Source organism: Dermacentor albipictus, chromosome 1, assembly GCF_038994185.2.
Source record: "Dermacentor albipictus isolate Rhodes 1998 colony chromosome 1, USDA_Dalb.pri_finalv2, whole genome shotgun sequence".
In the NCBI taxonomy this organism is placed as follows: domain Eukaryota; kingdom Metazoa; phylum Arthropoda; class Arachnida; order Ixodida; family Ixodidae; genus Dermacentor; species Dermacentor albipictus.
The window spans coordinates 496,185,064-496,200,658 of NC_091821.1; the positions used below are offsets into that span (position 1 = coordinate 496,185,064).

Consider the following 15,595-nt stretch of genomic DNA (forward strand, 5'->3'; position numbering starts at 1 on the left):
AACTATTTCTACTCTAACCGTTGAGTGAATGTACCCTCTATAACCAATATAGGAGCACTGCAGCAGCCAGGAGTGGGCCCTCCAGCCACTGCACAGCCTGCAGCTGGCCCTGGCGGAGTGAGAACCAGTAAGTGAAAAGGAAATATCCTGCAATGTCACAGCTTGAATGCACTGGACGTAATGTAGTTGTGTGTTTAGTTCATTAAAAAGTGGTACTTTTTCCAGGCTACCAACCCCGGGTGCAGCGCCGGTCGCGAGGCCCTCGTCGGGCGTCCCACCGGGACGCCTTGGTCGAACGGCTCGCGGCTGACTACGCCAGGACCGTCGCACAGAACGACGAGACAAACGAAGTGCGTGTGCCCTTGCCTGCTTTATATGGTGGAGCGTAATAGAATGACAGTAGACAGGTGTAACATTTTTTTAGCAATTTGATGAGCTGCACAGGTCACTAACTCACATACATGGCTAACACGTGTTTCAATAGCTGAACTGAAAAAAAAAAGACTAAGGGAGACGGACGAGAACATCATCATACATTACGTACATGGTCATAAACACGGTCACTTGCAATCATTAACACAATGTAACAGCTTCAAACACAGTAATCACTGCCATTAGCATTTCTGCAACAGGCAATAACTGGGTGGACTAGACAACAGGGACACTTGCAATCAATCGCACAGTAACAGCTTCACACATTCCTATTTCCACTAAAGCTCTTTCTTTTGAGCAGTTTCATAGACATGGCAAGTTGCCTGTAATTAAATCACTTGTTTTAGAACACTGCCTCATATGACTTACTCGTTTCAAACCTTGGCCGCCCACCTTCAAGTATTACCTAATGAATTTTTCCGCATATGCTGTAATTGCACCACACACATCGGATTGCGCACGCTGATTGTGATAGTTCTCCCCCATCACACAAAAATATTCATGTCTGAAACATTTTTCCCAAGGCAGCGGCGTAAATTGAGTGGCATATGTAAAACACCTAAAATGCTCTGGGCCCTTCATCTTCGTAATTATTTGCAAAGGCGGCAGCTAACTCACAGTTCAAATTTAGCTTGCACATCGCCGTAAAGTTTCCTTTATTTTGACGCACTTAGAAACACTATAGCTTGCATAGTTCATTGAGGACGATGGGGAACACAAACCTCAATAAACTATTGAAACATAAAAAAGGAGAACACTGTTAATTAATGAGTTGCAATGGTTGTAATTAAGGCAGTAAGAGGAAAACTTTGCCACACAATACACTCAGGACTGTGGCTATTTCCACAAAGTTTGAAGTTGCTAACTTGTTCTGGAAGGCTGGGAAACATCACATATAATGGCAGTGCGACAGCTTGCAATGCTTGAATAACAATTTATATACAGGGTCCAATACATGCTTTTGCAACAAAATGCAACATAGGGCCTAGCATTCTTTGCTACAGTGATACATGTCAAGGTCGCTTGCTCATTTGCAATCCCAAACTTATTGCTATGCCATCTGTTAACTTTCCGGCGGCTCGACAGCATAAAAGTACATATGGTATTGATATTTCTTTGCACAACTACATGAAAACCAACAACAAAAAACAGATACAATGGTGCAGACAGACAACAACATAGAAAGTGTTTGTCCTTGTCCCCATAACTAATGAACATATGGTAATCTGAATGAGCATACATGCAGTTGAGCGCCTTTATACCTAAAGTGCTTGGGACCACCGAAATCATCCGTTTTACAGCTCACTTTGTAAACATTGTGCACAGCACGCCTCACTAGGAACCGACCGAACATAATTACTCTTTCGTTATGCAGGTCACTTTGCTGTAGAGGTGCTTGACCGATTGTGCGGGAATGGATGCTGATGTAATTATTTATTTCTAGCTCCTGCGTGGTATCCGCCAGGGCGTAGACCGGCTGGCTGCAGCTACTGAGCGGGTCGTGGCTGCTGTGGAGCGGCAGGCCGACCAAGTAGCGGAGGCACTGCGGCCAGTGGGGCAGCTTTCACAGCTCTTGGGCCAGCTGATGCAGGAGGCAGTGGCTGCAAGGAGGGAATAGACGATTTGAAGTTTTATTATTTATTACTTGTATTTTTTGTATTATTCATTATTATTCGTTCATTATTATTCGTTCATTATAACTTTGATCTTGTTTTGTACATTTGAAGTTTTATTATTTATTACTTGTACTTTTTGTATTATTCATTATTATTCGTTCATTATTATTCGTTCATTGTAACTTTGATCTTGTTTTGCACATTTGAAGTTTTATTATTTATTACTTGTATTTTTTGTATTATTCATTATTATTCGTTCATTGTAACTTTGATCTTGTTTTGTACATTTGAAGTTTTATTATTTATTACTTGTATTTTTTTGTATTATTCAATATTATTCGTTCATTATTATTCGTTCATTATAACTTTGATCTTGTTTTGTACATTTAAATATTTTTTTAGTGATCTCTAAACTTTGAGATGTTACTCGAAGGTAGCAGAAATTAAATAGTTACCTTATTTCCGTTATGTGCACAAGAAATTGCATACTATTTTTGTAACTTTATTGTTAGTATGTTTTAGTATTTTTTAGCAAGTGTCATTAATATGTTTAGGGTGTTTCAGTCATATGAGTTAGGTGGCAGTCATGCTAGCGTTGCTCTTTCTGTACTCTGTGTTGTTGCACTGAGGTCCACATTTTTTTTCTTGCAAGGTTCCATATCCAGTGTCTACCTGAAATCACTAGATGACTGCTTTAGAATTGTGTTACACATTACATATAGTGAAGCTAACTCTTGATTTGGCGCCTGACGGGGATTCTCCAGCTAACAGCTGATGCCTTGTACGCGGAGAAAAACAGTATTAGTCATATTGTTTTCAACTAGGTCATGTTATTCCTGCCATTTATATCGAAGTACAGAATGCGTCAGGCTTGCATGATGCTTTTTATTTGTATGCTTACCACTTTTATAATGAGAGGGTAATAAGTGTTACATGAAGCACTTCTGGCTAGCCACATAGTCTCCTCCTGTGATATTTTTTTGCTACTACTTCCATGTAACTTTATATATGCTAAGCTACAGCTATGGAGTGCATTACTGTACCTGATACTGAAGAGTAGTTCAAGGTGCTGTGATATGTGACATACACACGTCCTGCAGGCTGCCTGCTACAGCAGCACGTTAGTCCAGCTCATTCTAACATATTTCGTCACTGTTACTACTTCAGATATGTTGTATTATATGGGGTGTATCTGAATGCAGAACATGTAGCGGCTGACATTTATCTGTATTTTTTTGTGACACGAGGATGTTTACAAAGTTGAAACCATGGAGTACATTAAAGTAATACCATTTCCTTGAGCTACACCATGTCTTGGCTTTACTCCATGCTGGCTGAATATACTACATGAACAATGAGCCCGTTGCAGTGTGAAATGAAATGTTCTTGTGACGTTTCAATCTAGCTACCCAGCTGGCTACAGGGGTGGACAAAAATGTCGAAATGGCACGACATGTCTTCGTGCAAAACCTACCTCTGTCTGTTTTGTTTTCAAAATTCCCTGTTATAACAGAGTGTCATTTTGTATTTTGTGTTTCTAGTTATTTAAGAATAAAATTACAAAAGAAAAAAAGAACCCGGAAAAGAGATGCAGCAGCACACCCGCTCAGGTGCTTGTGCTGTTTTTTTGTATTCTCCTTAAATTTGCGTTCCCATCAGGAACTACGTTGCCCAGCAACACCTTTTTAACGTCTCTCTTCCACTGTTTCTAAACCTTTTGTTACTGTGACACACCCTGTGAAAATCCGCAATGGAGATTTCAGTATTAATCAAAACAAATATTTTTGAAAATGCCTTGCATCCTTTTTATCAAGGGCGACCATTTCAATTTTTCAATGGCATTATGAGGTTTGCCTTTTCACGCCGATGTTGGAGAACTCACCTGGCTTTACGGTTGAGCCGCACGACGAGGCTGCTGTTGCTGCCTCAGCCGACGATGCAGCATACGCAGGTGAGTGGTACGCCAGCTAGGGGCCGCAGAGAACAGGTTGACAACCTGGCTCCTCATCTGCTTCGCCCTCATCAGCAGCTCTCTGGGCGTTTCTTGCCGGCAGGTGTGGTGCCCTTGAGACACAGGCAAGCCCTGTTGCAGCGGTGGCTGGTTGTCATCAGCCTCCTCATCACTGTCCTGCAGCTCCGGCTCCCCTGCCTTCAAAGCAATGTTGTGGAGAGCGGCGCAGGCTGCCACGATTGTTGCTGCATCCTTGGGCTCATAAAGGAGTGTCCGGTACCTTTGAAGGCACCGGAACCTTGCCTTCAAGACACCAATAGCCCTCTCCACAACGTTCCTCATGGAGGCATGGGCCTGGTTGTAGCGCCCCTCCGGAGTGTCAATGCCTGGATGGCCTGGCACAGGAGTCAGCAGCCATGGCTCAAGAGGGTAGCCCGTGTCTCCTGCATGTTGGAAACATAACTGTGTAATATACTTCACTGATTGCAACATGTCTGCAGCACTCACCAAGCACCCATTCTCCACGTCGCAGGTTACGTGTGAGGCGGCCTAACAGTGGTGAGTGCCTCCACACGTAGGAGTCATGGCACGATCCGGGGAAACGGGGATCGATGTCCACGATGCGCATGTGGGCATCACACACCTGGAGGGCAGAACAAACGGGCGGAAAATGGTTCAGAATAAGCAATTTGAGCTGGAATATTCTCATATTTCACGTCATGCTGACAGATAAATAGTCTGAATGAAATGTTTTTGCACCAACATGATTTCATAATTCTTTCCCAGACACAGCTGCATTCTTTCCCACATTAGTAAAAAGCAATCTCCGAAATAGTCTTCTTTAATTATTGCAAGAAATGTGCAAAAAGCTACATTCACGAGACATTTGTGAATTAACGCTCATCATAGCAGCCTTGGTTGTTCAATGCGTACTCTTATACCCGTACCGCAAGGGCACTATCGATCAATTTGATTCGGTTCGAAATTATCAACCGCGATTACCTGCCTCCCGCAGCTTAAGCAAATGAGTCAATCTGGACCGAGAAATTAAATTCCGAACGGGTTCGATCACGATCGATATTGCTTTACGTGGTACCCGTATTGTACACACTACGACGGCATTACATAAACCCGATAACCTAATAAAAGATGACAGCGTGCAAAAAAAATGTCAGATCGTGAGTACTTACGATCATGGTATTCAAGGCGTAGAAGCCTTTTCTTGACATGAAGCCCGCGGTCTCGCCCGGGCTGAGTCCTTCGGGCTGTTTGATCGCTATGAGCGTCCCGTCGACGCAGGCCACTACACCGGGAATGCGGCCCCGATCCGCAAAGGCCGCCTTTGCAGTAGCCTTGCCGGCCGTTGACAACGGGAAGCTTACCCAGCCCTGTTGCCGGCCCACCACGGTTATTGCTTCCGCAACTGCGTGAATGCTTTCGCTCACGGAAGCTTGCCCCATCGATACGAATTCTTCGCTGCCGATGGATCTTTGGTAGCTCCCCGTCGCGAAGAAACGGAGAGCACAAAGCACCCTCTCTTGCGTCGTGATGCCACCGGTCCGAAGGCCACCGATGGCGTCTTCCAGTTGCTCGCAGAGCCAGCGCACAGTGCGCTTCGAGAGCCTGAAGTGGTCGCGGAACTCTTCCTCGGTAAGCTCGTCAAATGCGTCCCGAAAGATGCGTTGCCGAGGCTGCCCGAGCGACTCCAAAAGCGCGATAATAGGAGCGGCCATCGCGACTCGTGAGCACCAAACAAACCGCCGAACAATGAACGCGATTCTCTGAGCACAACGTGAAACGGCGAGCATTCTCGACAAATGCACTCGGATCAATCAAAATTAAAACAGCACTATTTATATTTATCACAGCGCAGGCGCAGCATTTAATTTCACTGTGATCACAGTTGTTTTCAATAATTAACATCGCTAACGTTCGGCGATGGCGGATCGCGTTTTAATCTCGAAAAACTCGACCCCCCCAGGGCCAGCCATGTTCGGCGAGCGACGACATTATGAGCAGACGACAGGCGCATCGTCTGCTACTAGCGCTGCTATGGCAACGGCCATTCATTCTTCGAAGCGAATGCCCTTGTCGACCGTTCCACGAAAGCGGCCGTTTCCCCTCGCTTTTGGAATGATTGACAGGAGTGTGACGTAAACGCATTTTGTGGTCCCGCCCCGGCGCAATGGCCGCCGTGACGAAACGCGCGGGCGCCAACGAATCACGAGAGGGCAAGCGAGAGAACGGAAAAGCGAGCTGTTTGCGCGATCGCACCCCAGACTGTTTCGTGCTCGGATGGTGCTGCTACCACAGAAGTGTAAGGCGTGTTAGCGGGACTTCGCTGAGAAAATCATCCACCATTCCTTCAAGGATTTCATCCAGATGGGACCTATTATAGCAGCCGCCTAAATTGCGAACCACACAGTGAACGAACACTGGCACTGGTGCCGAGTGCGCTTTACCAAATCTGGATTCGATCGAGTCCCTCCAATAGTGCGCTTTATGAAAATTTACCTGACAGTTTCTGCAGAATTTTGTTTTATCTGCACACATGATGTCGCTTACAAAGTCCGTTGGCTGATCGCCTTTTGTGATGATATAGTTCGAGAAATGTATACGAATCTGCAGGTCCCTGTCTTCCATGCATTGGTGTAGGTTAAGAAGGTGCGGGGAAAAGGCGAAGTGATTTAGAACCCTCCAAACTGATGACTTGGAAATTGTTACCAGGGCGGAGACGTCCCGCACGCTAGCCTGAGGGTTTGAGGCCATGAATGCTAAACGTCCGGGCGCAGGCTAGGACTCATATGCTCCACCGCTGTTTCTCTAAGCTGCCCGTTTGTCTCAGGTTTTCATAATTTGTAATGATAGTAGATGCGTTTGGTCTACTGCCACACTTCAATGACTGATATATATTTGTGGCCAACCTCGTGTTGCCACTTGCTGCTCCCAAGTCAAGGATTATGTTTTCGTTCTGCTCATGAGCACGGGGACGGCCACGGGGACGAAACACGGGGACGGGGACGGCCACGGGGACGAAACAAAACGCACCTTTATACTTTTGCATTCACGTTGGCAATTCGCTTTTGTGGCGATAGGTCTTGAAGCCAAAAAAAAAAAAACAAAAAAAATATCCGTGCACTAAGACAACAGCTATCACAGCGTCCTTCCAACTAACACCAAACGCGACGTGTTACTTCAGCCGGGTGCAGCAATAAGGAACTAGCTCGATCAAGATGTTTTTTTTAATATTTCATTTATTTAATTCTGGCTTACTCAGAGGAGTTGCTCGGAAGGGTACCTATTCGGGGCGTTGCTTTATTATGCGGGTGCGAGCCCAGTCACATGATATTTTTCCTATTTCGGTGGGTTTAATTGTCAGTCGCAAAAATTAGCACACAATCAGTACGTCACTGAAGATACCGCAATTCGATGTCCATCGGATTTGCTTACACATGCCTCATTGACAGTTTGATAATTACGATATTACGTCGTCAGTTAGATAATTAATTACAATTACCTATTTAAATCTAAGCAAGGAAAATATTACTGGCAGCTACTCTATTGTGCCGGAACAAAATATGTAGAAGGTTTTCATCCAGTAATGAAATTGCTCTTTTTTTAATCTGGTGCATGATAGTTCTTTGGGACACCTTATATATATTTAGGACCTCAGCGCGCAAGTGACGATATTTTCATTCCTAATGAATGTTGTAAATTATTGGAAGAGTTTTTCTTTTTTTCCTGGGTGGTTAGCATTGCATACTGGAAAGAAAAAAATTACGGGATTTTACGTGCCAAAACCACTGTATTATTATGATGCAGGCCGTAGTGGGGCGGAAAGTTAGATCACCTGGGGTTCTTTACCGTGTACCTAAATCTAAGTACACGGGTGTTTTCGCCTTTCGCCCCCATCGAAATGCGGCTGCCATGGCCGGGGTTTGATACCGTGACCTCATGCTTAGCAGCTCAACACAATAGCCACTAAGCAACTGCGGCAGGTTTGCTTACAGGAAAGAGAAGCCATACTTTGAAGTGCAGACACATATCTTTGACGTACATTTCACGCGGCGATCATGAACGACTCAGCAGAAGGGGTCCCTGAAGCCTGCAGGATTTTTCACGGTTAAAAAGGCACGCAAAGCAATTTGAAGCGAGGTGAATATACAAGAACATATTCATTCTGTAAACATAGGTTATGAATATGTTTAGAAGTAATTCTTAATTGGCTAGCTCCTTCTCTTTTAAAAAATGTAATAAGGTTTGTCTTGTGTTACATTTAACATATTTTGTATGTGCATGGTGTTTACAGTGGAAATGTAAAACTATGGTTAAATGAGAAGATACGGATGAGCAAGCCACCGCTGCTGCCTTTAATTCGCTTGTCCTCCTACTGTAAGAATTTGTAGAAATAAAGCGAAACTATCAATCCAATGTCGTTGACGTCCGCGCCAGCAACGATGCAGCAACTGTCAGCAACAATAAAATTTTAGGTGAGAAGCCTGCGGCAAATTAAAAGAAACCTCATATGATGTGGGTGGCAAAACTCTGGCAATGCTATTTTAGTTGTGTTTGTGTGGAGGAGGGGGCGGGGTAGGTTTCGGCGTCGCCGGGGAAGGGGGGAGGCTCTGCTCCCTCCAGAAATCTCAGGAGGGGGCGAGCCCCGGAGACCCTCGTAGTCGGTGCTTTTGCTGCTCTATGTCCTGCGCCCCCTGACGAACACAATACGAACCTCGCATTTGGGCGAGACGGGCATCACGAGCTTGAACCGTTTTCCTGGCATGGCTGGCACGCGCTTAACGATCGTCGGCGCTCTCATTGGCTCTTAGGACGCACGCAGCCTCGGTGGGCTTGCGTTTCCTCTCTTGAGCGTCGACAACCATTTAGATACAGCGGGATTTTGCCGTTACAAAGAACCTGAGTCTAGCGTTTTCAGCGTGCTAGGAATTGGCTGGCGAAGTCGGAGACGTCGCGTTGGTGACGCCCGAAAAACACGAAGATTCGCCACCTGCACAGTTTTGCGCGGTGCAAGTAGCTCGGCGCAGCGCGGCTATGGGTTGTTGCCGCGGCGCTTGCGCACAAATCCGCGGCAAACACGAGCGTTCTGGTTTCACGGAGGCACACGCTCAGCACGTTCTGATCAGTGAATACGAACTGTGGGCCAGCATGCTATAAGCCAGCATGCTTGACTGTAGGCCACCCAAACTAACGCGCGATTTTGGTGTGAAATTTTGGCGTAAAACATTTTGGTGTGAAATTTTGGTACGAAATATTTTGCACGACTTTAGTGTGAACTAGGACACGGTGTTCTCCAGCGCTAAAGGGTGCCGAACGCGGCCGGTAACTCTAAGAGTTCAAAACGCTAGCATGTATGAACGCCCACTTTTCGATGGCTTACTGGAGGTGCGCATGGCGTGGCGCACGTCTGCGTTACGCTGGTTGAAGATATCGTGACCCGCCAGGGTTTCGTCCAGACCGGCCACTGAGCAGAGATTACTGAGCTGGACGCGTCACTTTTTAAAGCGATAGCTTTGCTGGTCGCGAACTTGCGATTTCGCCGTGATGGTGCTCCGAGGAGACACATGACGTCACAACGCACGCCTCATCGCAGATAGTTCTCTCTCGCTCTCTATTCACTACTGCGCATGCGTCACTAGTAACACCAAGCCACCAGTGATCCGCCGCTGCGAAACGCCGTGCCTTTAGGTATGACGTCACACCACGTTCCTTGTTGCGCTCGCCTCCACTCGCTTCGCCAGCTGCGTCGCGTGCCTGATAACTTGTCGGAGGATTTAACCCTTTACTGCACCTTGTTGCATTTACGCAACATTCTGATGAACGGCGTTAAAAACCGAAGCAAAGTCAGTTTCGAGCTTCCTGTACATGTTGTTGCATATCCGCAACATTGGTCTGTAAAACGCGGCACCTTGTGCTGCAATCTGTGCTAATTCTTTGCATCTTCTACCAAAACAAACGTGGCGGAGGCTGCGCGCGCCCAGGAGCAGTGATATAGGTAAGTTTTACAAATTGTAAATGTATTTCTCCATAAGACAAAGCGCAAAAAAAATTGTTATGCTATGCTCCACATCCTTCTGACTCTGTAGGTTCAAAAAATATTGTAATTTTGGAATAGTTTGTTCCTGGCGGCAGAACGTTGCTATGTTGCACAAATGCAACAACGTGTACATGGTTTATTTTCTTCGGAATAATGAAATGGCTTCGAAACGCTGGTATGGCCTAGAAATTCCTCCTGATAGATAAGGCAGTGACTACTCAAATAGCCACGACAGCCACGAGTGTAAGTCCGTTTCGATTCAATATGTGGACAAGATGTTCTGTGGTCAAATTTCCTTTTTTCTTTTCAAAAGTACGCTGTGCCTCCGCACGTTGCCGTGTCACGTCGTCACGGGCACAGCTTTACGTCTGTGCTTCGATGTTCTACATTTTGTCAATAACCCGAAAACACTGCATTGTTTCCTGGCTGGACGGGAATCTGCATGACGTACCGTACGAAGTGTGGGAACCACCTGTGCTGCACAAACATGTACAAGTGCTTCTTTTTGTTCCACACTAAATCATAGGTGCACCAATGATTGTCTTGTGCAAATAAGCATCTGAGTATGAATCGCACTAAATCTATCTTTTACTTTCAACTTCTTTTTTTGCACATTGTTGCAAATATGCAACATACCCTTTTTCTGCAAGTTGAAACCACAGACATTCGCTAAAGTAAGTTTCCATGGGAGTACAGGTACTATTATGCTTCCCTACAACGCCATGAATAATATTTTGAGGAAACAAAAAATTGTGCAGTAAAGGGTTAAAAATAGAGCTCGCATGCACCGCGACCACAGATGAGGTGGCAGTATGGACGGCGACAATTCTGATAATCAGGAGGAGGCCTGGAATCGACATCGGAACGAGATGAACAGGAAACGAATCGCCCAGGAAACAGACGAACAGCGCGCCGAACGACTGGCTAAACGCCGCAACATAGCTAAACAACCAGACTAACCTGGACTTGCAATCAAGAGTAAACAAGGCTAACCATGCTATGCCTTAGCTTTCGCTACGTATATCCTGGCATAGCCGAGCTAAGCCACTGCCAATTTCTTCCTCCGCGCGCATTCGTGGATGACAGAGTGCACGCGCACTCCAGCGCGCTTCTCCGACCAAGCTTCTGAGTTCTGGGGCACCTCGATGAGCACGCATTCTCTTCCTCCGAGAGTGATGGAGCGGGCATTCAGGCACCCAATCGTATTCGGGCATTCTTCGCCATCTGCTGGAGTGCGCGGCAGTAAGTTAGATGATACTGGGGTGCGGCAAAATAGACAGTTTCAACGACACAAGCTCACATCCCACCTTATGTACGGCTATTTACTTTCGTTTTTCTTTTACTATATCCCATGTTGCTCCCTACTTCTGGGCATTATAAGCATGACTAGAGAGAAAGAGAGACAGATGAAAACGGGAAGGTGGGTGGTTAACCAGAGAGCGAGATCTGCTTTGCTACCCGACTCTGGGGAGAGAAAGGAGCGGGAGATAAATTGACAGGAAAGCCCGGATAGAGAATGAAAGAGAACTCACAGATACAAAATCACAGTTGGTCACTGACACCGCTATTATCACCGCGCATCACCGTAGCGATTTTTAGCACCCTAAACATCTGTTCAGGCTGCAACCACTTGTCCAAATTTGTTGTCCTTAAATAATGCAACACGGCCCTCATCACCTTCCGCTGCGATGGCTTGCGATGTCGGCATCTTAAATTATTTCCTCTCTGAAAGGTCTTTGGTGAAAGTGACAGACATGGCTAGGTGTCATTTAGTACCATTGTCGTGTTCATAAGACATCTACAATTCTCCTAACCAAACGCTTCTTTCCAGAAGTGGTCACAAGATAGCCAGTTCGCAGGAAAGTTAAATCTGTCTCAAGTCGCCCAAGAAGACCGTGTGTACCCGTGTACTTAGATTTTGGCTCACGTTAAAGAACCCCAGGTGGTCAAAATTTCCGGAATCCTCCAATACTCATGATCAGAAAGTGTTTTCGGCACGTAAAACCCCATAATTTAACACCGTCTCTACAAAACAAATAATGCCCGCACACAATCCTCGCATACCCTTTGCAAGCTAGTATAGCTTGAATATACCGCTGAATTGTGCCACAAACCACGGACAATTTAGTGTCGACATATAGCACGTAAATTAAGAAAGAAAAAGAATGACAATTGAGATCCAACACGATGTCAGAAAATAAGTACCGCGAACCCTGTTTCGGTTATCGAGATAGCAGCGGTGGCAGGTGCCGTGAAAACGGTCTTGTCTCGTGTGGCTATAAGCTGTCTGTATCACCAGCAGGCAGGTGACGTATGATACTTGTCGAGAGAATAATGTTGATTGCAGGTGTACGCTCAGACATTTAATATGCATCCCTGAATACACGTACGGCACTTTTCAATTGTTATCATGGGGTGCCATAGACGACAGTCACTGCGAGACTATGTCTAGGGACAATAAAACGCAGGGTGGGCTCATACCAGGGTTGGTATTCTTTAGGTGTCCAGCTACTGGATATGGTAATTTCTTCTGCGGCTGGAGTTCTCATTGGCTGGGCTGAGGTTCACGTCAAAAGTAGAAAGGCGCCCCCAGCCAATGAACACTTCAGCAGCAGATGAATGGCACATGCCGATTAGGTGGACATTTACAGAATACTCCCCAGGTTGGGATGTGCCTGGCGAGGATTAGGGTTGGCGACTTCCCATCAAATTGCCGAAGTAGTATATGACATGAACCGTAAATGAAGATAAGGAGAACTCATTAGTCCCATTTTTACTAGAAATCGCAATGGAACAATAAAATAGCCAATAAATGCAGAGGGAAATTTCATTGTGTTATGAACTGTATGACAGTTTCAAAAATGGTTATAATAGTGCAAAGCTTACACAGCTTACAAAGCTTAATAGTGCAAAGCTTATAAGATAATATGAAGTTGGGAGCACAATAAGAGCGAACATTGCCGCTTGTAGAAGCCAGAACAGGAATCGTCCAGAGCACACAGGCTGTGTTGTTCCAGTACAGTACGTTGTGAAACCAATGTTTCATGCTTCACAAATCATCTTCAAACAGCAGGACTTTTGCAGGGTTCGCATGGCACACTATGGCTTATACATTGTCAATACAGCCCACTGATTCTCGCAGATATTATTGCATTGTTTTGCACGGCCTCTGCAACGTTGTCGAAAGAGCCACATGACGACAAGTCATAGCATCAGAAGCAAACGAACGAGGACATCAAAGACTGCATGGGGGAAATTACATTACGAATGCACGAAATCATATTGAAAAGGAAACTGAATGAAAAATCAACTGGCAGCACGTAGGCCACGAACCCGCCTCTTCGAATTACGCGTTTGATGCTCTTACCCACTGAGCTACTGCGGCGCCATTTTCTCGTCTACTTTCCGGGGTATTTATGTTCCATCTACTAGAACTAAACCTGGGAGTGTTAACCAGTGCCACTTTACCAAATTCGGCAGCATTGATGCCTTCAAGTAGCATATGGGCGTTTGTTAACCTGTTGCCATCAACTAAAAAGATGACGTACACGTCTTCACTCTTGGAGTGACGCCTGTCACCGGCAAAAGATGCCGAGAAGGAGTGGGGCTTGTCCACGTACAGCCAAACAAGGAAGGCCCACTAAGCTTTAACAAGACACTCGCTCACCAGAACAGGAATTGGCCTCTCTGGTGCAGTATTCAGCCACTCCCTCCCAAATGACTCACTCTATTACCCAATGGCCCTAAGTGCCCAGCGGCTGCGGAGCATCTGACCAAGGCGGTGGTCAGACATGTAAAGCAGCAGGGGGTGCCGAGAATCTATGGGTCCCGACAGGCCGTCAATTGAAAGTGACCGTTGCAACTTTTAAACCCCAAACCCTCTCAAGTGAGGCTAGCTGAGCATGACTCTTTGAGGAAATATCAGATATTGTTTGGGACATCATCGGCCTTAGTTAGGTTAGACGAATGGGTGAAGCTCATACATAGCTGAATAACAGACATGTCTTCTGCTATAGAGGTCTCCTAGATAAGAATCCATACGGTGTAGGATTCTTAATCCATAAGGACATAGCGGGCAACATTTACGAATTCTACAGCATTAATGAGAGCGTAGTTGCCGTCGTAATCAAACATAATAAGAGGTATAGGTTAAAGGTAGTATAAGCCTACGCCCCACATCCAGTCACGATGATGAGGAAGTAGATCAGTTTGATGAAGATATGGCACTAGCGAAGAGAAAAGTGTAAGCTCAGTATACTGCAGTAATGGGCGATTTCCACGCAAAAGTGGGGGAAAGGAGGCGGGTGAACAAGCAATTGCGAACTTTGGCGTCGATTCTAGGAACGCTAGAGGAGAGGCGCTGGTAGAATACACAGAATAGAATAAGCTTCGAATAATGAACACTTCCTTCAAGAAGCGTAGTAACAGAAGCTAGCGCTGGAAAAGCACTAACGGTGAAACAAGAAATGAAATTGACTTCATACTTTCTGCTTATTCCAGCATAGTGCAGGATGTAGAAGTGATAGGTAGGGTAAAGTGTAGTGACCATAGGCTAGCGAGGGGTAGGATTCACCTGTATTTGAAGAGAGAAAGAGAAAAATTGTTCAAGAAGAAACAGGTCAACCTAGAGGCAGTAAGGGTAAAAGGAGACAAATTGAGGCTGGTACTTGCAATCCAATAAACAGCCTTAGAAAAGAGAGATGATGATGGCGTAGAGCTAATGAATAATACCGTAACAAGAGGCAGGAATTAAAGTGGGATACAAGGCACCAAAGCGTTGTAGAAACAAGGGGGGTCAAAATTATTCCGGAGTGCCCAACTACGGCATGCCTCAAGATCAAGTCGTGGTTTTTACAGGTAGAACCACCGAATTCAATTCAATGTTGTTCTAGCTGGGTAGTGCACTCTGTCCCCCTGGCACCTTACTCTGCCTGCTGTGTGGACTTCAGCCGGTTTTCTTCTTCTAGCTACGTGAGTTTGTTGACGTGTCCATGTTTATGGTATAACGTGGGCTCCTTGTTGCACAATGGACATTGGTCCTTAATAGTGTGAGGTGCACTTAACTCAGCACGTTAAGGTTAGGGTACGGCGCTGTTTGCAGTTGTCTCCATGCGAAAGCTTCTTCCTGCTAAGGCACTTGCGCGATGGGGGTACCGCTTTCTGCTGCCTCTGTAGTTGTCTAAAATGACCAAGCATTCTCGGGGTACTGGCGCGGCTTCCCCCAAGACTGTCAATGTTGTACGCTCGGTAATTAGTGTAATCTCCAACTATCCTGTCGGTCTCTTGGTTCCCTGCCACCCCCGTGTGTAATGACACGCAAGAAAAAAACAGGCATAACTGGAGCGCTGGAAACTTAATCATCCTTAAAGTAGTCGCCTTGAAACTCCACCCACTTCTCCTAGCGGGGCTGCCATCCATTGAAGCATTCCGAGAAGGCCTCTTTCGGAATGGAGTTTAGCTCAGCTGTCGTTGCAGCCATAATGCCCTCTCTTGTCTACAATCACGGTCCTTTCAATGGACTCTAGATTTTGTGAAATAGTCAGA

At 45.8% G+C, this 15,595-nt stretch overlaps 1 long non-coding RNA gene across 1 annotated transcript; it reads right to left on the reverse strand.

The window, feature by feature from the left end:
* Window positions 1–351: 351 nt before the first annotated feature.
* On the reverse strand, window positions 352–4,386 carry LOC135908821 (uncharacterized). The gene is made up of 2 exons (XR_010566446.1): window positions 3,931–4,386; window positions 352–2,033 (listed from the first exon to the last, which is right to left on the reverse strand). It is a non-coding gene; the product is annotated as an uncharacterized lncRNA (long non-coding RNA).
* Window positions 4,387–15,595: the final 11,209 nt, after the last annotated feature.